The 24,196-nt window shown below is 43.1% G+C and overlaps 1 protein-coding gene across 1 annotated transcript in view; it reads left to right on the forward strand.

Annotated features, from left to right (window-relative positions):
* The window catches only part of KATNAL1 (katanin catalytic subunit A1 like 1), a 267,909-nt gene that overhangs the window by 60,298 nt on the left and 183,415 nt on the right, over window positions 1–24,196 (forward strand). The window lies entirely within an intron of this gene.

Raw genomic sequence — 24,196 nt, forward strand, 5'->3', positions numbered from 1 at the left:
TTTACCTAATTTGCAGACATAATCCAGTTTCCATATTTTTATTGAGGATTTATAAATAATAGCAGTTGGACAGTAGACTCCCATGCATAAAGACCAACGACTACCTATTGGGCGACAGAATGCAGTACATTCACATATAATGAATCATTTTACTGCCCTGCTGTTTGCACACCTTTACCTGAACGTTTTTCAGAGAATCAGCATTAGGTTGTATAAGCTCATGTACCTCGTTGGTTTCTTTGTGAACCCATACAAATGATATTTTTTTGACATGTTCAGAGTTATGCATTGTGCAAACCAGCATCAGTACATAATTGGAGATTTCAGATATAGTGAAAGAGCATTTGCAAAGCCAACAGCTTTTGCCTTTGGGACCTATTGGTTTTGGGAATGTTTTTTGGCGCTGCTTGTCAGGGATGCTGAAAAAAAAAAAAGCTACTGTGATGAATTTGCCTCCCTCATATTGTGGGGATTCCAAGAACATGCCTACAAAATGACCCAAGTGCTTTTTTTTTCTTTTTATTTAGCAATCCAAGTTGGATTGGTAAGTAAAATATTTTACAAAAACAGTAGTACAAAAGTTTTTTTTTTTTTTTTAATTGAGGTACAATGGGGGAAGGAACACTGTAGGTCCAGCATGGGAGTCGATTCACCAAAATGCCAGGGATAGCGGAATTGACATCACACAGTGTTTTGCCTTTATGACATTATAGGAAGTGACTTCTACACTCGACATTGCTGAAATACCATAATAACTGTATGATTATCAATCAATCAATCAGTCGATTTGTACAGTGCTGCTAATCACCCGCACTTGCAATAGGCTCAGTCAAAGAGACAGGTTTTGAGTGCTTTTCAGAATTCCATTAGAGATGGGGAGGAGTGGAGCTGCAACCGGAGGTCGTTTCACGCCATTGCTGTGAGGTAGCAGAAGGAGAGTCTGGTGCTTCTGTGCATGCAAGGGTGTGGGCAGTTGATATGGAGATGGAACAGAGTTGCCTGGCCGGTTACTGAAAGTTCAGGTGCTGGTTGATGTAGGCCAGTCCCAGCTTGTAAAGGACCTTGTATGCGTGGGTCAGTAGCTTGAATTGACATTGCTTCTTTACTGGGAACCATTGGAGTTCCTTGAGGCTGGGGAGATATGGTCTGTCGGGGAAGGTTGAAGATGAGCCTGGCTGTGGTGTTCCGGATGGCCTGTAGTTTGTTGAGGAGGGGTGTAGAAATCCTGTAACAGATGGCGTTGCCATAGTCAAGTCTGCTTGTGACAAGCGCTTGAGTGACAGTGTATCTGATGTTGGTGGGGACTGTTAAGTTTTAAGTAGTTCTCTCTCATCCAGTTGGCGATGCTCATTGTGCAGCTGTAGAATCTGGCTCTAGTAGTGGCGGGGTCACTGGAGAAGAACTGGATAAGTTGAGTATTATCGGCGTATGAGATGCTGTCGAGCCCCTGGGATCTGACGTAGTTGGCCAAGGATGTCATGTAGGTGTTGAAGATGGTGGGGCTGAGGGATGAGCCATGAGAGATCCCTAAATGATGTCCTTGGTTTCGTAAGTGACTGGGGATAGGCAGACTTTTGTGTTCTTCCAGTGAGGAAGGATGTGATCCATCTGAGGGCGTTCTTATGGATACCAATGTTGTGTTGGTTGGTAATAAGTGTGTGGAGGTATACCATTTCGAACACTGCTGAGAGGTCGAGGAGGTCATTTCTCCTGGATCAAGAAGGGCTCGGATGTCGTCTGTAACTGTGATGAGGGTGGTCTTGGTGCTGTGGTTGCTGCAGAATCTGGACTGGGAGGAGTTGAGTAGGTGGTGTAGTTCGAGGTGGGTGGTGACTTGTTTGTTAATGGCCTTTTCCAGTACTTTGGCTGGGAAGGCGAGCAATGAGATTGGTCCCTGGTTCTTGAGTTTGCTGGGGTCGGCTGATGGTTTCTTGAGTAGGAGTTTGATCTTGGCATTCCTCCAATCTCTCGGGAACGAGGCAGTGTTTATAGAGGTGTTGAGCAGAGAGGATAGTTCTTGGCTGATTTTGTTGTTTCCAGGATTGAAGATCTGGTGTGGGCAGGGGTCATTTGGTGCTCCAGAATGGATGATGTTCATGAAAGTGGCAGCTTTCTGGGTGGTGAGGGAGTTCCGGGTGGTTAGTCGTGGATCTGTGCCAATAGTGGTGGGCTGTGGAGGCTGAGGAAGTCAAATGGCTCGAGTTTGGGTTTGAAGTTCTTGTAGATGGTTGAGATCTTGCTGTGGAGGTAGACTGCGAGGTTGTTGCAGAGCTTCTGAGAGGGCTTGATGCTGTTGTTGGTGTCTGTGGGGTTAGAGAACTCCCTGATAATACTGAAGAGTACTTTGGTGTGGTTAGAGCTGGAGTCCTTGAAATTATAAACTCGTGGAAGGTAATGTAAAGTCTTACCTTTGAACCCCTCCACCCCCGTTTTTCTATGTCCTATCATTGCTTGGGTGTCCTCATGGCTACAAAAAAGATAGCCTGTTGTGACAACAGCCACTATCAATCATCCCCCTTATTGCTTGACCATTTACAGCAACTTTTTATTTTTATTTTTATATATGCTTGATCTTGTACAATTGGTGTTGTCCCACCAATCCAATCTCCATGGATTCCTGAGTAGAGATGGAAATGCATATTTGTGCAGTATGATTCTATTCCTCATATTCAAAACAATGGTTCCTGTACGAGGCAGAACTACTTTCTAATTTTGTTTGGTGGTAAATCTCCTAAATGAGGCATAGACTTTTCTAAAGACACCTGTTTGGGTTCCATGGTCAGATCACACCGATAGCTTCTTCTGCTTTTGATTCAGCTTTTGAAAATCTATGGCTATGTCGACCACTTGTTCCAAGGTGGGATTGGGTTGTTGATGCACCCACAGTTGTGTGGATGAGGGCAAAGAAATTATAAATTGTTCCGTCAGGACTTTATCCCAGATTTGTTAAATGTTTGATGAGGAAGTTTCCAACTGTTTTTCCTCCAAGTCTTTAGCCCATAAATAAGTTGTTTAGAAGTATCTGTGCACTTCATATGAGTAATCCTGAGCAATTTGCTGTATGGCTCTTCGCCTTAATGTAGATTTTCCAAAAATGTTTTCAAAAATATTTTCTTGATCTCCTCACAAGGAAAAGTACTGTAACTTACTTAAGGTTCACTCAGTTGTAAAGCAGCTTGCATTTCTCCAGATAGTAGAAACACAATGTAATACCTCCACCATCCTGAAGGCCATGCAGCATTCATTGCCACGTGTTTGAAAACTGAGATTGCATTTTTGTAGCATGTTATCAGGCCTGCCGCTATCTTATCTGTAAGTTGGCCATGGCAGCAGGGCTCTTTTCTTGAGCCTCAAGCTGTTGTTCGACCTGCACCTTCACAAACTGAAGAACAGTTTAATGTTCCTCTGTGGCTGGTTGTTTGGTCATTTGAAAAGCCTGCGTCAACTGGTTTTGTCGTTCAAATTCTTTATGAATAATGCTTCCATAGTTATGGGCAGTCTACGTCTGACACCACTGTGAAGAGATACGAGCAAAGTTATTCAAATAACTAAATCTCAGCACAGTTGTCCTCTTACTCTGAGAATACACATAGAACAGAAATCTAGAAAATCCAGATCTTTTACACTGCAGAGCTGGTTTGAGTTCTTTCAATAGGTAATTGGTTAACAAATAATTTCCTTAATTCAGTATCTTCCAGACATATTTACTTCACTGTCCAAGCATTACACTTCATAATTTATCTCTCTGTCAATTCTTCTCTATTTAAAATGAGGCTTCTGTTGCTAAGTGTCGGTTCGTTTGAGTATCCTGTAAAGCATGAGGAGGTATTAGCCACAGGAACTCTTGCATCCAGGCTATCATTTCCACTGCAGCTGACACTAATATAATGGGAATAAGCTTCTCCCTCTCTTTCTTCTTGCAAGTTTGTTTTCTGGTTGGCTGGTTTTAGACAGGTCAGCCTTAGGGTGGTCTTCCCCCATACATTTTCCTACTTCCCTTATCTTTCTGCTGAACCTTCTTGTTGGACTCTCAGCACATTACCACTGCTGAACAGTGCTAAAGTGCATGTGCTTCTCCCCAAAACATGGTAACATTGGTTTATACACAATTGGTATATTTAAATTACTTGTAAGTTGGTGGTTAAGGAGGATACCTTGTACCAAGGGCCTGTACATTAAATGCTACTAGTGGGACTGTAGCACTGATTGTGCCACCCACTAAAGTAGCCCTTTAAACATATCTCAGGTCTGCCACTGCAGAGTCTGTGTATGCAGTTTTACTGGCAGTTCGACTTGCCATTTAAAACTCCCTACCAAGCCTTAAGCTCCTCTTTTATTATATATACACGTCAGCCCTAACTTAGGCCCTAGCTAGCTGAAAGGGCAGGGTGCTGTCTTACCAAAAGGAAGGACATGTACTTTTGCGTCCTGGTAGTGAAAAACTCCCAAAGTCATTTTTTTCACTACTATGAGGCCTACTCTTTTCTTAGGATAACATTAGAAATGCCTTATGAGGCCTACTCTTTTCATAGGATAACATTAGAAATGCCTTAATATACGTTTAAGCTGTAATTCCTGATTAGAAAGGAGTAGCGTATCATGTTTAACATTACTATTTTAGAAATGCCACTTTTAGAAAGCAGACATTTCTCTGCTTTTTCAACTCTGTGTGCCTTCAGTGGCAGGCCTGAGACATGTTTAAAGGGCTACTTGTGTGGGTGGCACAAGCAGTGCTGCAGGCCGACTAACAGCATTTCATATACAGGCCCTGGGTATGGGGTACGCCACTTTACAAGGGACTTACAAATAAATGAAATATGCCAATTATGGATACACCACGATTGATAAACACGTCTCAGGCCTGCCACTGCGGAGCCTATGTGTGTAGCTTTCCTGCCACTTTGTCTTGCCATTTAAAACACTTTACCAAGCCTTAAACTACCCTTTTCTTACACATGAGTCACCCCTAAGGTAGGTCCTAGGTATCCCATACGGCAGGGCTCTATATAAGTACAAGATAGGGTGTGTACTTTTAAGTTTTGCACGTCCTGGTAGTGAAAAACACCCAAATTTGTTTTTCACTCCTGTGAAGTCCACTCCTCTCATAGGTTAAAATTGGAAATTACTTGTTTCACTATTAAACTATAAGTCCTGATTGAGGAGGAGTAGTTATGTCATGTGCCACATACCTGAATTGGCAATAATAAATCTTTTCTGATAAAGGCAATTAGCAGTTCCCTCGTTTAGCTGGCTTACAGGTTACCCCAAATCATTAACCAGAGAACTGAAGGGCCCAATTTTATCCTGTCCACCATGGGATCCAGCCCACCTCAGAATAATACATCAAAGAAGGTGTGGATTGCGGGCCGGCCACAAGTCCACGCAAAAATATATTTTCAACCTCCTGTAACTAGCTAGCACCTTTGTACCTCCAAACACCAGCTCTATAGAGTGCTCTGAAACACACTTTTATAAATATCCACTAACTATTTCACAGGTTTATGATGCAATCTGCTTGCAAAACTGAATACCGTCTCTATCACTCTCTGACATTGTATTACCCTTTTATTAAATAAAGTATTCCAATTTATGTTTGAGTCAAACGGAAAGCCAACAAATGTAAAAGCTATCACTTTAGAGAAAACCATCCCTTCTAATTAAAATGTCCTAGTTAAAATATCGTTGGGGCCAATTCTCAGGGCAAATAATGTACTAATACTAGTTGTAAGATCCAATGCTCCCATAAATGTATGAATAGAATTAAGAATAAGTTGCAGACCATTTGCCATTCTTAAGATTAAAGCTGTGTGAGCTGCATAAAGTAAAATTAGTATTGCACATGCTTTTATTCGCAGCAAGCCTTTCCCTATATTACACAAATATTGTTGTAGGCCATTTATGTAGATAAGGAAAAGCAAAGGTGCCATCACACCACATTTCTGGATCCCTGAAGAGGATTTACTCATGGGCGAAAGTTTACCCTCTGCCCACAAATCAAGTCCTAACCACTGTATCGAAGTGAATCAATTAGGGCCTGATCTATCCCCATCTCCTCCATAATGGCCCAAAGTTTCACTCTGCGAACCATGTCAAAGGTACAGGAGAGGTCAATAAATGGTAAGTGAATAGATCTTCTCTTGGCCTTGACATACGTTCCAATTATTAGCTGGAGGTTTAAGAACTGATCCACAGTGCCCAACCTGGGTGAAAACCAGCCTCTACTCCAGACAGGGCCTGATTTACCATTACTATTCTAGAAATTCCACTTTTAGAGGGGGCATTTCTCTCTTCGTACAGTTCTGTGTACCTTAAGCCTGTCTCCAATACACTTCTGGGGTGGGTGACAGTTACACTTTATGCATTCTTTCTAGACAGCCACAAATACTGGTAGGTTAGGTGTGTCTGAGCACTCATCTGCATTCTGATGGCTCATCCTGGGCAGGAAGGGAGAGAGGGGCTGACACAACTGATTTGGCACTGCCATCCCCACACAAAGAGCTGATTACCCCCATTGATAGTCAGGTGCCAGGGCTGGGAAGGAGGGGTCTCTGTGCACTTCAAAGACCCTTCTTTGAAGTCACCCCCACTTCAGAGGCACAGCTGAGTATAAGTACTGGGTCTCTGACACCACCAAGTCAGACACTGGACCTATAACTGGACTCTGTCAGAAGAACTGCTGTGCGGCATTAAGGACTGTTATTCTGCTGGAAGGCTGACCTGGCAGGACTGCTTTTCTGCTGTGCTGCCTGCTGCTCTCTGACCCTGCTGAGAGAGAACTGCACTCTGCCTTGCACCCCAAAGTGATCTCTAAGGGCTAGCTGACTTCCTGCTGTTGTGCTAGAGTCAGAGCTATCAAAGTCTCTTCCCTGCTCCTGTGCCTGGTTCACTGGAAGTGGAGCCAGATACTTGCCCCAGAAAAATCTACGCATCTCCAGTCTGCTTGGGCAGAACTGGCGCATCAACCCTGTTGCGGGAATAGAACCAGCATGTGGCTGTCTGAACTAGTGCTTCACCTTGAGAGCCCAACGCTCAGAACCACGCATCACTGTTGCAGCAGCTTGGAGATACTGATGCGCCCCCTCGACTGCACAGAGAATCCCAGCGCATCGCACTTCTGAACCAACACATCTCAGCTCTGCCCTTCGTCTTTGAAACCGGCCTATCATTACCACTACATGAAGACCTCGACTTGGGGCCCGTCACCGACACATCTCTTGTCTGCAGCCTGCATGTCTCAGTTGCGACGAGGATCAATGTACTCTGTTTACTGGGCCTGCAAGGCTCTTGTCCCCAGCCTGCACTCCATCATTCTTTAAAAAATCATAACTCAACTTCTACTGATTTTTGTCATTTTGGTCTTGATTTATTTATAAAGTTATTGTCTGTTTTTCTAACCTGGTTTGGAGTCTTTTTGTGGTGTTTTCATTGTGTTACTGTGTATTGCACATTTATTTTACACATTGCCTCGTTAGATAGACCTGACTGCTCTGTGCCAAGTTAGCAAACGGTGAGCACAGTTTATCTTGTAGTGTATATCTGACTTACCCTGAATAGAATTGTGATTTCTGCTTGTAGAGGGTGCCTATTCTGGCAGCCAGAAACCCAATTTCTAACAGCTGGTATGAATTATCACTGTTCCTAGCAATCGTCCCCATCACTGGGATTGGCTAGCTACTTGATATGGCCCTGCCCTTCTAAAATAGCTGGCCCTGTCTTCTTTTACTCCGTTCTATTGACCATGACGTTTGTGGCTGATGGTATCTGAGGGGCCCCATGTAACTGTGTTTTCCCCACCTTTTTTGGAGCATGTAACACCCTTATACTAGCAAGCCTGCCTCCCGACCCCTAGTTCCAGCTAAGAAATTTGAGAAACCTCATAATTGCGACGAGCCTTGGTGCTCCAGAATACCGAGCTTTTGCATTGTAGCACTTGAAACGGAGTTCTGCTGTGATTTTGCAGAGTCTGTATTGAATGGTAGCCCCCTATCTTCTTATTAGGATCCACCGTACCTACCAGAGTCCATCAGTTTTTGTCAGTCCTGGACCAACAAGATATGGAATGATGGGTGGCTTGGCTTTAATATTTTTTATTAGCCTTTTTAGAGTAGTCCCAAGGGTTTTGTCTGTTCAAAGGCACATTGGCCTTTTTTACCTGCAATTCCGTGGCCCAGAAAGGAACAAGTCACTGTTTGAATTTTTTCTTAGCCTGAGAAAAAATCAAAACAGCACCAGTCTTTTGCTGGGGCAAGGAACCAGGCATTTTTGAATATGGAAAGTAGTACTCAAGTAGTACTATTTACCTACTCACAAATGCCCTGACGGAGATCTCTGCTTCAGACTCTTCTATCTCTTTTGTACAGAGCTCTCTGCCACAAGTGTGAAAATCTCTGCACACAGAGGTCTCTGTTGCAATAGTAAATGTGGAAGATGCAAAGGAGAGTAATTAATGGAAATTTAAGGAGGTGCTCTAGGGAAGGACATTCAACTACAAAAACGTATTTAGAAAATGAGTAAGACAATTGCAATTCACCAACTTTGCTCCAGCGTCTGCTATAGAAGTATTACTAAAGAAACAAGCTGAAATGTAATCCGACCAAGCCTTGAAGCAAGTCAAGCACCACCCATAGACAATGGTTGATACGGCAACACACTCATAGAAATTATTGGAGGTAGGGAATAACACTAATACCGGCATCACATAGGTGTATTGCATTAATAAAAATAATTAAAAATTATTTATTTAAAGTTAAATTCTAACTACTTTTTTATTACATTTCAATGATAAATAAATGTTTTCTTACTTTAAATGTTTCTTTTTAATACATTGTATTTTTAAATTATTTTATGGTTCAAATGTCTTTTATTTGCATTTTAAGTATATTAAACAAGAAAGCAATATTGGGGGCACTCAGTGTTTTCCTACAGTGGTTCATAAAGAAGTTAACAAAAGAACCTCAAGCAAACAAACGAATGCAACCCGCCCTCTTCCACCCCCTGCACTCGTAGAATCATAAAAGCAAGAGTAGTGCTGCACAACCTGTGTCTAACTGTATCTATCTACGTGCACTCCTCAGGGCGGGTGTTAGTGGCAAAGTCTGTGAGTGGAAGTAAATGGAGGTACTTAGGACAAATGAGTTCCTGAAATTCGACCAAGAGTAGTGCAATGTATGGATTCCAGAGCTCACTAATTCTTGGTGCATGGGGACTATACTACACTCATGCCCCAATGCGCAAGGGTGTTCTGCAGTGCTGCATCCAGAGCCAGTACTGTCTGTTGGGCCTTGTGGGATTTGAGGGGGAAAGTGAGCGCATTGAGTTGCCCTAGGACAGTGTAAGCGGGTAAACAAGGTAGCTGAAAGTGTAGGTGTGTATCCATGTCGTCTAGAATCTTTGCTCAATAAGCAGTGAGTTTCAGGCAGTCCCACAGCAAATGTAATAGACACCCAGGGGCTCCACAGCCGTGCCAACAGTCAGCACTGAGCGTGGGGTTACCTCTATGGAGGCGCACTTGTGTGGGGTACCAATAGATAGCGATTTTGGTGGTGGTTTTCTATGCTATCCATATTGAGGGCCGTATGTCGTGTACAGTAGTTTATGTCATCCCGCCCTTGCTGCGTCAGCTGTCACCTTAGTTCTAGTTCCCAAAGCCTCTGCTCTGCTGACTTAACCTGCGTGGTAATCTGCTGCAGTAGGCCAATCAATTCAATAACCAGGGGTTTGTCTGATGCTTTGGCGTTTTTTTGTGACGTTTTCGAAACCATCCACTTTTCAAACGGGGTGAGAGAATGTTGCGCTCCTGGACGAACTGTTGGCTGAGTCACCCAGTGTCCGATTTAGAAATAGCCCCGTGGAGTTGGGCAAAGGTCAGGAGGCCATCCTCATCAAACATATGACCTACGGATCGACACCCGACTCTTCGCTATTGGTGAAACGCCACTTGATCGAGTCCAGTGGTGAACTCTGCGTTGCCGATAATCAGTGTCAGCGGGGAGGAGAACGAGGTCAAGGTCCTTCACTCTCTCACACGGTCCCAGACCTCTATCATAGATTTAACAACAGGTGATAAGTAGAGGCTTCATGGTCGGGTAGTCTTGTGTTAAAAGGGGACCTTTCATAAATGGTGCTCTGCAATCACCCGATCCATAAAAAAACAGAGCTTTTCAGATTCCTCTCTAGACCATTCACCTAGAAACTGGAGTTTTGCCACCTGGTTATACTGTAGAATGTTCAGTATGCAGAGGCCACGCTCTCCCAGGGGTCTGTAACTTTGCTCTGTCTCCATTTGCGGCCGATTCCCTGCACAGGCAAAGCAATGTATGGCCTCTTGAAGGGCTTGGATGGAGCCAGGAAGGGAGGGTTCCACTGGGACTGCCGGTGCAGCTACCTGACCAAGGCAGTATTGTCATCCCTTATGCAGGTAAGTTTTAATTTGACTTCAGGATTGTGGTCGCTTTGGCTGTGGGGGCCAGTTGGATTCCTAAGTAGGGAAGAGAGGTTGTTGCTGATTAAATTGGGTATTGTCGAGCAATTGTTATTTTCATGGCTGGGTACAGCGATAGATTGAGTGCCTGGGATTTATGGACGTTAACGTGGAACCCGGCCACTTGCCGAAAGGCTTCTAGTTTCGTCAAAAAGGACGGGAGGGACGTGGTTGGTTCTTCCAGGGCCACCATTACGTCATCTGCATAGAGACTAATAGTGTGCTCCTCACCCCAACCAAAGGGATCCCTTTAGTATCATAATTGTCACAAATATATTTGGCCATAAGTGCCTAATATAAGGTGAGCAGCAGGGGTGCGAGTAGATACCCCTTCCGTATGCCTCTGCGTATGGGGAATGGGTCTGAGGCCTGGCCATTTACTCGAACAGACGCGGTTGAGTGGTCGTAGTTAGTAGGAATCCAGGTGCAGTATCTCTCCCCAAAGCCAAAATGGTTGAGTGTGGCATCCAGGTAGGGCCATTGGACCCGGTCGAATGCTTTCTCTGCATCTATGTCCAGGAGCATTCGCTCCCAATTGGAGCACTGGGCTTTGTTGATCAGGTGTATGAGACATTTCAGAAGTCACAGAAGTTTCCGACTTCACTGCATATGGCCTCCCACCATTCCTTGTTTGAGGAGTCGAGGTCAGAGTCTACCCCACATCTTCCTCCCTTTCTAGGGGCCCAGGGCGACTCTAAACCAGATGCATGAGTATTACTTTTCCCTACATGCTGTCTTTGGTGAATCACCTTCCACTGGAGGGTCTGTGAGTCCCAAGGAGGTGCCAAGTATCTTGACTGTGTCCACATTTGCGGGGTCTCCCTCGGCTTCAGTTAGACCTTCTGCATCAGTTGACAAAGCTGTTGTGGCGCCAGTGCACAGCCCTTTTGGGTTTCCACCTTTGATGCTTGTATGCAATCATCTGACTCTTGACGACTCCTCTGGCAGTGCCAATCGAAGTTGAATCCTTCTCTCTGTCTGAAGTCGGACTTGATGTTGAATAATCACCTTTTCGACACCGGTCGGCATTGGGTATGGCGCCAGTCATGCTGGTTATCCCTAATCTTTCTACACATTCTGGAGAGCCCTCTCATGTTCATCCTTCTGAGGGTCTTGGTGGAGAGGCAGTAGAGGAGTTGGACATTCATCAGCCTCAAGGAGAAGACTGTTGGCTGGCTAACCTAGACGCAGCTAGTGGCTTGGATTCTTCCCCCACCTCAGGCATACTTCCCCTCCCAACCCCCACGGACTTGCTACGGAGAAGTGCTCCTCTCTTGTTGACATGCTAAAAATGGTTGCTGTAATTTTGGATTTAACACTTCCTACAGTGGAATTAACTTTAGATCCTCTAATTTACGTCCTCCATCTAGGCCAAACAGGGGTTGAATGAGAGCTGCCTCACAGCCAAGCCCTACATTGCGTTTTGTTGGGGGCTTGGGCTAAGCCTGATACAGGGGCCCTTGTAGATCAGTCTATATCTCGCAGGCACTGACCTGCTGCTGGTGATCCAGCTTGTCTCCTAAAACGTCATATTCATCAAAGTTTAGTGTTACAGGCCGCTTTAACCTCCTATGAATTTGAGTGGCTTCAGCATGTCCCATCTGATAGTGATTCCAGGTGTCTAGACGTCTGTGGCAGGCATATTTTTCCTCATCAAGTTTGGTTCTGCGCTTTGTAGATAAATCTTGCCTTCTTGAAAGTTTTTCTTATTCATTATGGGGCTCATTGTCAAACAACTTGCCTACACTTCCGCAAGATATCAGGATCACTTTTACTTCTATGATTCCAGATAACCAGCAAGCAGCTAAACTAAGCATTCTCTGTCATTTGGATACTACTGAATCTGTGGGTCGAGATATGGCTTCCTCAGTCACATTTCATTGCAATGCCTGGTTATGTACCTCCGGATTTTCAGGAGCCAGTTCAAGCCATATTGACTGACATGCTGTTTGATGGTGCCAATTTATTTGGTGCACAGGTAGACTCAGCTTTAAGGCTTTTTCGTGACAGTAGGGGTAGAACAGCGAATTAGCTTGGTTTCTCTCTACCCTTTATTCTTACTTACTTCATGGATTAGCCATGCTTCGGCAGGGCTGTGAGGCTTTTTGAGTTGTATGTCTGTTCCACCTAATGGTGGCACCACAGGGTGTTTCCTGCTTTCAGCAGATATTATTTTTCCTTAAATTGTCAAGGTGATTATTGGGGTGTATAACGCCCTTGGAGCCTATGGTGCTTTTCATGCCTCATATTTCAAGGCTACTTCCATTATTGTTTTTAGCGGAAGTGGTGGGTTTCCACTTCAAGTTTGTCAGTAACAGCCTCTTAGATGGGTTTCTCTTTTTAATACACATAATATAAAGGTAATATTGTTTACTTTACTCCGTAGAAGAGCTTGTGCTCAAGAGTTGTTACCTTCATGGTATATACCATACTCTAAGTGGAGTATTTGTTTGTATGCTGGTGAGCATTCATATAAATGTGAACATTCGGGATTCCTTAAATTGTGGGAATTACACCTACATTAGGGGGTACAGGGTTGCTTCCTCTGCAGAGAGTTAGTTTTCTAACTTGTGAGGTTAATGATTTATGCTAGTATCCCCTATAGGAAACTTGTAATATTAACAACTCCTTTGGAGTATCAGCATATTGTTTAATCTCTGTTCTAAGATGTTTCTTTATAGGAATTCTACTGCACTAAGGGTGTCTGTTTACTAAGTCCTTCGTGTACTGTCAAATAAGATACTTGTTGATCTACACTAATTGTGGTGTACGTTATACTTTTTCCTATGATATGGTGGTACCTATTTTCCTTCTTTTGGTAGATTGCATACTTTAGAAGCCAGAAAGTATAATCTTGGGGACTCTAAGACTTTCCTTGTTTTGGACTTAAGGTTTTATATTTGATAGCTATCACAGTTTGATGGATTTCTACACTTTGGTGTGGACATTATATGCTCAACATTATTCTTTTCTTTTTCTGGCTTATGTCAGTTTATCACGGGTCTTGATCGAGATGTTCAGTCTCTTGTATGGAATTATTATTATTATTGACTCTTTAGGAGTTGTTCTGATCTTTTGGATTTTCATTCAAGACTTTCTTCTTTTCAGAAGGGTTTTACCCTCTTCAGGGGTGCTTCTTTTTCTCCTGAATATATTTAGATCTGTTGTGCTTGAGGAGTTTAGATGTTAATACCTCATCTAGGTACAACTATTTTCATTGTTACCTAACTCTAGTTGTTGTAGGTTTTGTTCACACTTTTAGAAGTGTTGTCATAAGACAGACTATAAAAAATCTGATTCTTTTTATTTCAGAATTTTGTAAATATTCTGTTTTTGTGTCATTTACACCTTTTCTAGTTCATCTGTAGAGGAGTCTAATTCATTATAAGAGTCACATACTCAACTTGGTTTCTGCCCCATTATCAAGGTCCCTTTTTCATACTTGCTGTTTTATTCAGCCTTTTATTAAAAAAAAAAATATATTTAATATAAATATATAACTAGAGAGATGTGTAAATATATAAATATATATTTGGTTACTACATAGGCATTTGTTTATTATACTCCTATATATATTGAGAATATCTAGAAGATATTTTTTATCATCCCTAGCTACTTTTCCTGGGAAAAGGTATATTTATATGCCAAATGGTTGCTATTGTTGTTGTCAACTTCTTTTTAACTGCTTCTTTACCTGGGACACAATGGTTACGTCCCGCAGCACAGTGCTCCTGTGCCGGGGATGTAACCATTACGTCCCGGCACCGGAGCTCGGAGGGAGGCTTCATCCTCCCCCCCCCCCCCCCTATGGCAGGGCTGGAAGGGGAATTGCCATTCAGCTTATTGGGCAGATACCACTAGACACTAGGAAAGTTTTTTTTTCTTTTTCTAATACTTGTCCATAAGGGGAACAGCCCCTTGGACCAGGGCTGCTCCCCAGAGGGGTAAAATATCTTTAGGCCTTTTCTGCCCACCCTGGGGACAGATCGGCCTATTACAATTAAGCAGATCTGCCCCCCAGCAAGGGGGGGGGGGAGCAGAAACCCCTAGACACCAGGGATATTTTTGTTTACTTTATGTTTTTATGTATGGGGAGCGACCTCTTAGGCAAGGGTCGCTCCCCTGGGGGGGAAATTGTATTTAGGTCATTTCTGCCCTCCTTGTGGGCAGATCGACCTATTTTTGTTAGGCCAATCTGCCCCCAAGGGGGACAGAATCCACTAGAAACCAGGGATTTTTATTTTTGGGGGTAATTTTCACTCAAAGGGAGCAACCCCTTAGGCAAGGGTCGTTCCCCTGGGGACAAATTTATTTTAGGACATTTCTGCCCCCCCTTGGGGGTACATCAGCCTATTTTTATTAGGCCGAGCTGCCCCCCAGGGGGGCAGAAACCACTAGGCACCTGGGATTTTGTTTGCGCCAATTTCATGCAAGGGGAGCGACCCACAATGCCCTGCAAACCTCCAACTTTGCTGGAAATCACATTTTTCCCACATTTTTGTGATGGAACCTTCCAGAATCTGCAGGAATCCACAAAATTCCTACCATCCAGCATTGTGTCATCTATACCAATAAAGATTCTGCTGCACTTGTCAGCCTAAAAATGTTTTTTTTTCAAACTGCCCTTTTGGACCCGCTTTGGTTCCCCCTCAATTTCAACATGTTTCTGGCTATTCCCTGCCACAGGCACTTTTCCCACCTACACAAGGGAGGTATCATTTTTACCAGGAGACTGAGGGGAATGTTGCACGGTAGGAAATAGCGATCCCACACAGAAATGTTGGAAACATTTGATTTTTTTTAGCTAAATTTGAGGTCTGCTGAGGATTCTGGGTAAGAAAACATTGGGGGATCCACGCAAGTCACACCTCCCTGGACTCCCCTGGGTGTCTAGTTTTCAGAAATGTCTGGGTTTGGTAGGTTTCCCTAGATGGCTGCTGAGCCTAGGACTAAAAACGCAGGTACCACCCGCAAAAACAGGTCGTTTTGTATTTGATAATTCTGATGTGTCGAGATAGTGTTTCGGGGCATTTCCTTTCGCGGACACTAGGCCTACCCACCCAAGTGAGGTACCATTTTTATTGGGAGACTTGGGGGACCACTGGGTGGAAATTTGTGGCTCCTCTCAGATTCCAGAACTTTCTGTCATCGAAATGTGAGGAAAAAGTGTTTTTTGGCAAAATTTCGAGGTTTGCAAAGGATTCTGGGTAAAAGAATCTGGTGAGAGCCCCACAAGTCACCCCATCTTGGATTTCCCTAGGTGTCTAGTTTTCAAAAATGCACTGGTTTGGTAGGTTTCACTAGGTGCTAGCTGAGCTAGAAGCCAAAATCTACAGTTAGGCACTTTGCAAAAAAACACGTCAGATTTCAATGTAAAAATGTGATGTGTCCATGTTGCGTTTCCTGTCGCGGGCATTAGCCATAGCCACACAAGTGAGGTACCATTTTTATCGGGAGACTTGGGGCAACACAGAATAGTAAAACAAGTGTATTGGCCCTTGTCTTTCTCTACATTTATTTCCTTCCAAATGTAAGACAGTGTGTAAAAAAAGACGTCTATTTGATGAGAAATGCCCTGTAATTCATATGCTAGTATGGGCACCCCGGAATTCAGAGATGTGCAAATAACCACTGCTTCTCAACACCTTATCTTGTGCCCATTTTGGAAATACAAAGGTTTTCTTGATACCTATTTTTCACTCTTTATATTTCAGTAAATGAATTGCTGTATACCCAGTATAGAATGAAAACCCATTGCAAAGTGCAGCTCCTTTATTGGCTCTGGGTACCTAGGATTCTTGATGAACCTACAAGCCCTATATATCCCCACAACCAGAAGAGTCCAGCAGACGTAACGGTATATTGTTTGGTGCTGTTTTTTTCACCTCAATTTCATTTTTTTCAGCTGTTGTTTTCGGTAGGAAAACCTTGTAGGATCTACACAAAAGACCCCTTGCTGAATTCAGAGTTATGTTTATTTTTTAAAAATGTTTAGCTTTCCGGGATCCAGCATTGGTTTCACACCCCTTTCTGTCACTAACTAGAAGGAGGCTGAAAGAACAAAAATAGTAAAAATGGGGTATGTCCCAGTAAAATGCCAAAATTGTGTTACAAAAATGTGGTTTTCTGATTCAAGTCTGCCTGTTCCTGAAATTTGGGAAGATGGTGATGTTAGCACCGCAAACCCTTTGTGGGTGCCATTTTCAGGGGAAAAACCACAAGCCTTCTTCTGCAGCCTTTTTCCCCATTTGTTTTTATTTAAAAACAAAATTTTTGCTGTATTTTGGTTAATTTCTTGGTCACCTCCAGGGGAACCCACAAACTCTGGGTGCCGCTAGAATCCCTAGGATGTTGTTAAAAAAAGAACACAAATTTGCCGTGGATAGCTTATGTGGACAAAAAAGTTATGAGGGCCTGAGCGCAAACTGCCCCAAATAGCCAAAAAAAGGCTCGGCACAGGAGGGGAAAAGGCCTGGCAGTCAATGGGTTAATGTAGGCAATTGTATGTTTTCTCTGCATGAGCTAAACATTCTATGTGTGTCTTATAGTGTAGGTCTGTTTAGGATATGCCCTTAAATGGTAAGAGATATTGCTCAATAGCATGTATGCTACTCTGTGTTCCAACAGGGTAGAACATTTAGTTTTGGCCTAGATATAAGGACAAATAGATTTATCTTCACTAGCTCATTTGGCAATACTGTCCTTGCTGTGCTCCTTTCCACAGTATTGATGCGTTGTTCCTGCATGGATTCACATCCCATTAAGGGAGAAAGAAGCTTGATATTATTTTTGTTAGTTTGCCTCTAACACCAATTGGTCATATTAACATGGATTTTCTTTATTCCATGTTTTTGAATGTGTATGACTCGTTATATATGGTTCCTCCCACATGTTTTTATGTTGTTAAATATGTTAAGGCTCACCTACATCATAATGAATGCCCAGTCTTTTTAAATTGTTCCAGACCGGTTTTGTTCTAGGGACAGAAGGTCCCAAGGGAACTGAGGTTATCAGGTGATCAGGTTTGTGTGGTGGCTCAAGATGTCCGCACCCTGATCACCCCCACCGGGCCCAGCAGCCTCAAGCATTGAAGTCATCTCAGAGGACTCTGCAATGTTCACTTGTTGTCAGCCCTACCTGAGTCACCAGAGAGGGTCTCCAGCACTGCTCGTCTCTCCAGCCTTATGATCGCCAGGTGTGGTTGATGCTTTGCCGGTGAAGCCCTAACCCCCTGCCGCTGAAGGTGTCTGTGGGTCCTCTGGATGCCCTGACCAGATGGTCACTGTGTAATAGAAGAATCCTCAATGTATAGCAGTTGGCAGGCTTCCTGAGAGAGCGGAGTTATTGGAGCCTGCCGTCCAGGTGGACGATTACCTGGAAGGGGTTTGAGGCCCCCAGGAGTATGATATGCTTTTACTTCAGAAGTGTAGAGGCTGCTTGATCCTGGTACAGCATTGGTTTGTGTCCTTGAAAGTGCACTGGTTGGCGATCCCTGACCTCTCAGAGGATGCGTTCCTTAAGTTGGAAATTATAGCGGTATCAGCTGGGGTGCTGAGTCTGGTCTGTGGAATCCCACTCTGTGCTCTGTCAAGCTGAATATCCATTTCAGACAGGGACTCTAAGATAGCTCTAAAAAGGTCCCTGCCGTACGCCACCAGGTCTTTTCCCTCCGCTGGGGTAAATACTCCTTTGATGCTGATGTTGTTACGCCTCGAGCAATTTTTCAAATCTCCCGCGTGTGCCTGTAGATCAATCTGTTAGTCTCGGAACCTAATGATTTCCTGTTGGAGCTGCTCGATCTCTTCGTCCCAGCTAGTTTCATAGTCTTCCTAGGTAGAGACTCTTTCTTCTGTCTCCTCAAGATCGTGGCTCATCTCCCTGAGGTCACTGGACATGTCTTTCTTGACTGTTTGGAGGTCCTTCCGAAGGCAATCAAACAGAGCCTCCAAGAAGGAGCGAGTTACTGGGCCTTTCACCTCTTCGCTATCAGGTGCGGGGTCAGGGCCTGATGTTCTTCTCACGTGCTGCAGCCCTGATTCCTGGTGTCAGCCGGCAGCTGAGCACTAGTGTTATCACCCTCTTCTGTGACAGCAGGATCCGGGAGGGCCCAGGCTTCTTCTCTGATGGGCATTAGAGTCTCTCAACTTTGTCAGTGGATTTGTGCTAGTGGATTTGCCATCCCCAGAGGTTCTATTGCCACCACAGGGCAAGCAGTGAACAAGTAGCAGGGTGTAGTTTGTTTAAAACGTGCATACTCAGCACCCTGAGGAGGCCCTCAAATGGCGAGTAACTTGTTGTTACATCTAATAGTGCTGGCGTTGCATTCGGTGAGCTGCACTGTGGCTCCCCTCCCTGGCTAGGAGCCCTGATCTGTGCTCATCCTTCTTTTCGCTATGGCAATGAGTTGCGCTCCCCTTCTTGCTTACAGTGGTGCTGCTGGTCCTGTGTACCCCTGGTGTCGTCCTGTGGTCAGATGGTAGGTAGAAGTCCGTCCCTTGCACCACAGTCCCACGGCTTTGTACCGGAGTTGGTCGTCGAACCTTGTCTCTCAGTGGGTTAGTGCATGGAGAAGGCTCCAGTGGTGATGCGACCAGGGCTTTGGGCCTTCCTGCAGCTGGCTTTTCTCCTTGGCTTGGCAGGGCCCTCCCTGGCAAGTGACACCCTGTAAGTGACAGCTCTTCCCTAGAAGGAGACGGGGAGGTGCACCATGGGGGTACCTGCTTCCTAGCAGCACAGGTCCTTGGGTGTGGGTAGCTTCACAATTACCTCAGGCTCCGGTGACCCAGCTACATGCAGGTGTTTGTTGCTTCTTGTCGAGCGGGGTTGCAGAGATTTCTTCCGTCAGCTTAGGGGAGGGGTGATCGGGCCGCACTTGGTGGGCTGCAGCGATGTCTGGTCTCACCGACCTCCAGAGATAGTTGCGTGCCACTTGTCGTCCCGGGATTGATCTGGCTGTGGAGCTGACGTAAGGCTCTTGCGTTCACTGGGCCTGGGGGTGTTGGGCTGGAGCGTTGCTCCGATCAGCGTGCGCCGGCAGGTCTTCAAGCGCGGTCAGCCTCAGTAGGCCCACAGTTACTCAGCCGCCATATTAATGCGGGCAGCGCACCACATGATGCCAGCCTAAGCTACTGTGCATTATAGGTCCATCTCACTTTCCTTCTCTCTGGTGCAACGTGAGCTCCTGTGGTGAGGAGCGTTCCGAGGGCTCAAGTCGCCCAGGCATTGGGCATTAAATGCAGATAGAGAGACGGAGAGATATGTTATTATTTTAAAACTTAAAACTTTTATAATACATTAATAAATTTTGATTACATTTATTTCATTTGGTTGCAATTGTTGTATTCATCAAAACTATTTTAAATTGTACCTGTAATATATTGCACATTTTATAACCAAGCTTCAAATGCATTCATCTTATGGGACACTGCAAGGTAGGTATAATAATAAAATCATGCAAATCTGGTAAAAATATTTTTTTAACATTTACATTTGTAGGAAATATGGCTTTTCTTCATGGCCACCATAGATTTTTTGCCTTTAGCTGACCCACTATTTTTACTCTGCTCCCCTTTAACCATGATTAAATTGACTTATTCATGACTGTCCTGTAAATTCCTAGTATATGGTGTAAAAAGTGCACTCGGGGAATGGACATTAAATGCCACCTATGGACTGCAGCACCTATTGTGGCTTCAATTATAGTGGCAAGGCGAACATGGCTTCAGGCCTACCCCTGTGTAGCCTAATGTTTGAGTGGAAACCTGCAATGCGATTTCTTAAAATGACTCTTTTTGACATAGCCCCCTGCCCCCTTTAAATAGTGTCACCCCTATATAAGCTGTGTAGCTCAAGGTAGGGAGCACTAGCAGTTTTCAATGGGTTTAAATGCCTTTGAAAACAGCTAATACTTTACTTATATATTGTTTACGAGAAGGTGGAGTGTCAGGTCACCCTAGACACAGTGATGGACTGTATTCTATAAGGTTGTGCTCGTTTTAAATACGTTTACAGTGCTCCTTTGCCATGTACAGTTTTTTTTAGCAGCGGATGTTATCACTTTATTTACACATCCCACAAATAGGATTCAAGGTTTTTGAAAAAATTTATTTGTCATTTGCCTATGTTAATGTGCATATTAGTACACTGTCGCTTTTGCTACTGTTATAATCCATCAATCTATTCTGTGTATTTTGTGTAATTTCAAATATACCAAAAAATATATTCCCGGCTTCTGTAACCCCTCGGTATAAATGCATTTAGTGACCATGAAATACTTTAGACCCTTGTTAGGGGTGATTTCCGTCAATGAAATATGTCCAACTGGCTAGGAATTTCCAAAAAGGCAGTGCAATTTAATAATCATGTAGTTATTTGAAACCCAAAGGCAGGGACTCCACCTAGTGGCAATGCTCAATTCAAAAAGAAGTTCTTGTCATCACAAAGGACAGGTACTACGCCAATAAATCATTTATTTTTTCCACAAAACAATTTATTACGGATTTGTATTCCTCCCTCTTTTGTTTTGTTTTGCTTGTAGTGTTGTTTAGTCACCCATTTACAAATGGCAAGAGAAAGAACACAGAAAGAATACCTTTGTTTTGTAATAAGTCATTATTTTGCTAGCACCTAAGCCAGGGTTGTTGTGTTAAGCAGTACGTTACCTTTCACCATTTATGTATCTCAGTACTTACTTTACCTTAATTATAGCAATAGCTACTGTATATTGTTTTAACCATGTTAAGCACATATTTGTATGCAATCACAACCCTTTGGATAGATGCAAGCCAACAGTATAATTGTAAAAAACATATCTTGCAGCTTGCCATAGATCTTTAGTATGTTTTCAGTTACATATAATGCCCCCTGTATGTTTCTTACAGCTTTCTTATTCGCGCTGACAAACATGTTATACTGTAGTGTATGCTATTATGTTTTTTTAAGTCTTAATAACTTTTGAATGCTTTCAAATTGTTAATATTGTTTTAAGTGGTTTGTTTAGTGGTGCATGAATGTGGTCTGCACGTTCAAACTTTACATTATCCAGTTCACTTTAACTAACTTACAAAGATGAGGACCATGAATGATTCAGTTTGACTTGCAGGGATTTAAAGTTAATCCCTCCAACAAAGTTCTTGTTTTAGTTGTTTTAGTTAACATTTTGACAGGAGATTGTGTTCTTTTGTTTTTAAACAGCCACATGTACGGCAACAAGCACGTTGTAATCCATATAACTCATATTCCCTAGTTAACCTATTGCTACAAGCACTCTCTATTTCATTCTGCACTCTTTGATGCATGCACCCACTGCTTTAGTTACTCACTCGGTACTGCACTCTTTCAGTACTATATTCCCTCTTCCCTGCACTCATGTACACGCCCTTATTCTTTCTCTATTCACTCATCCACTGCTGCAGTCATTCGTGTATGTACCCTTTCCCCTTCCTTTCGGTCTTAACTCATTCAGTTCTGCACTCATTTACCCATGTACACTTTCATTTGTGTACCCGATCATTCACACAGTACACTCCTACCACCCATAGCTCATTCCTGCACTTACTCCTTCTGTACTAATTCACTTTTGTAGTCTCACTTCTTTGTTCCTGAATTCCATATACATTTGTGCACTCATTCACTCTTGTACACTCACATGTTAAATTGCATATTTACTTGCTCATTCACTGCTGCCCCAAGTTACACATTTAAGCCCACACCATCCATCCAATAAGCGGACTTCACTACAGCGCTTATGCACTCCTTTACTTACCTATATATATTGATGCATGCACCCATTAAATCGTTTTCACAGTCACCCACCACATACTACATCTCACAACTCAGTGAAGAAATACACTCAAATATTGGTTTTACGAAAGCTTTCCTGTAACTAGACATTCAATGTGGTCTTTTGCTCTTGATTAGGTTAGAGTGATTTAAGGATATAATATCAGCATAACATATAATATAGCGAGCCCATCAAGTATGAACTGACATCTGTCAAGCATTTTTCCAACTAGAATTGCCAAGAATAGGTTCAGGTCATTTTGCATTTGAAAGGCAAATGCTGTAGGTCTCTTTTCGCACCTTGGCAGTGCCAGTAGGTGCCAATGAGGTGAACCGCTAGTTTATGGAGCCTCTTATCCAAAAGAGCACAGGCTTTTGGATAGCAATTTAGTTTGAAGCGAGAGTGGGAGAGCCTTTTGAGCAAAATGACAAGTTCTGTATTTGCAACCATTATCCAAGGTTATTATTTGAATGGTTTCTTCTTCTGATATTGATGGAAGGTCAAGGTCATTCAGATATTTATCACAGAGTGTTTGCTTCTTTTGTGACACCTAATAGGTGAATGAGGTGCATCTGCGCCATACTAATATTGATACTATTAATTTGCATAATATATTATTACATGTCCAGATATGACTCAGAGCAACATATTTAGTGAATAAATACTGATGTGTTGTAGGTAGAAGCATGGTTTTACTCTATTACAGCTAGATTTGTGCAGCATTTTTGATGATTTTAAATCTTACCTGCATTGATAGTTTAGATCAAAAAGCTTTATGAAAAATCCACAATTCGACTGCCCAAACAGAGTTGAGAAATATTGAAATGACAATTTTTTTAACATTTACTTTATTGCATTATTTGATATATGTGTGTGCCTATTTTCAACATCCTGTTTTCGCACTGATAAATGACATTATAGCAGTCGAAAAAGTGGATACCGAAAAAGGAAGAGATTTATGTCCAATGCATCATGTTACAGTAATATCCATTTGGTGCTGTCAGTGCCTCCTTGGACCGCAGAAATTAGGAAGAGAAGTAACAAAGAACAAACTGTAACGAAACATTAAGAGCAGGCTATGCAAGTGACTACATCCAATATGCCAATGTGGGATTAAGCTAACCAATAAATTACCCATTGCAGCTGTGCCACTAAGTAATAGTGGTCATAATTGGGAGCTCTTAGCCTTCACTTATCCGTAGGCAACTGTAACTTCGACAGTGCCAGACTGCAACAGTCACTGCGCCATATCAGCCCCCCGCAGGGAGTCCAGCATGAGAAAGAATGTAACCAGCAGATTGAGCGGGAGGTTAGCTAAGTGGTATAATAGGTGGGGTGCGCAACCACTTTGCAGAGGGTAATTCTCTCCATTACCGAGAGTGTGGAAGTTCTTCAGAATGTGAACTGACCAAGGCTCGCCATCATCATTTTAGAAAGGTTGCCATCAAACAAGTCTCTTTTGGCATTATATATTCTAATTCCAAAATAGCAAAATGTGTGGATTTGCTATGAGAGTGCCTCCCCCACCAATATCGAGATCAAACTCATTTGCTTAAGCTTGAAGAGGAGTAGGCAGCTATTACTTCTCTTTGTATTGTGCCGATTTTCTCACATATGTCTAGTAGTCACTTGTTGTTTCTCAACTTCAGTCATCCGTTGCGAAAAAGTCACCATTTTGTAGTTGATTTTCTCCAGCCTTTGTCTGATTTTGTGCACATAATTGCCAACGTTGGTCAGTGCCTGATTAGTTTTTTTGATGGTATTGATGTGCTTTTCGTGGTGCTCGCAATGGAATTCCACTTAACGTATCCTATTACAAAAGTCATCTTGGCCGAATTTCACTTTTTTTAACAACCAAGTTACAATTGTAAATAGTCACTAACTTCAGGAAAGTAACACAAAATGGTAGTTCACAAGGTTTCTTTAATATAAAA

This window comes from Pleurodeles waltl, chromosome 8 (genome assembly GCF_031143425.1).
Source record: "Pleurodeles waltl isolate 20211129_DDA chromosome 8, aPleWal1.hap1.20221129, whole genome shotgun sequence".
Classification (NCBI taxonomy): Eukaryota; Metazoa; Chordata; class Amphibia; order Caudata; family Salamandridae; genus Pleurodeles; species Pleurodeles waltl.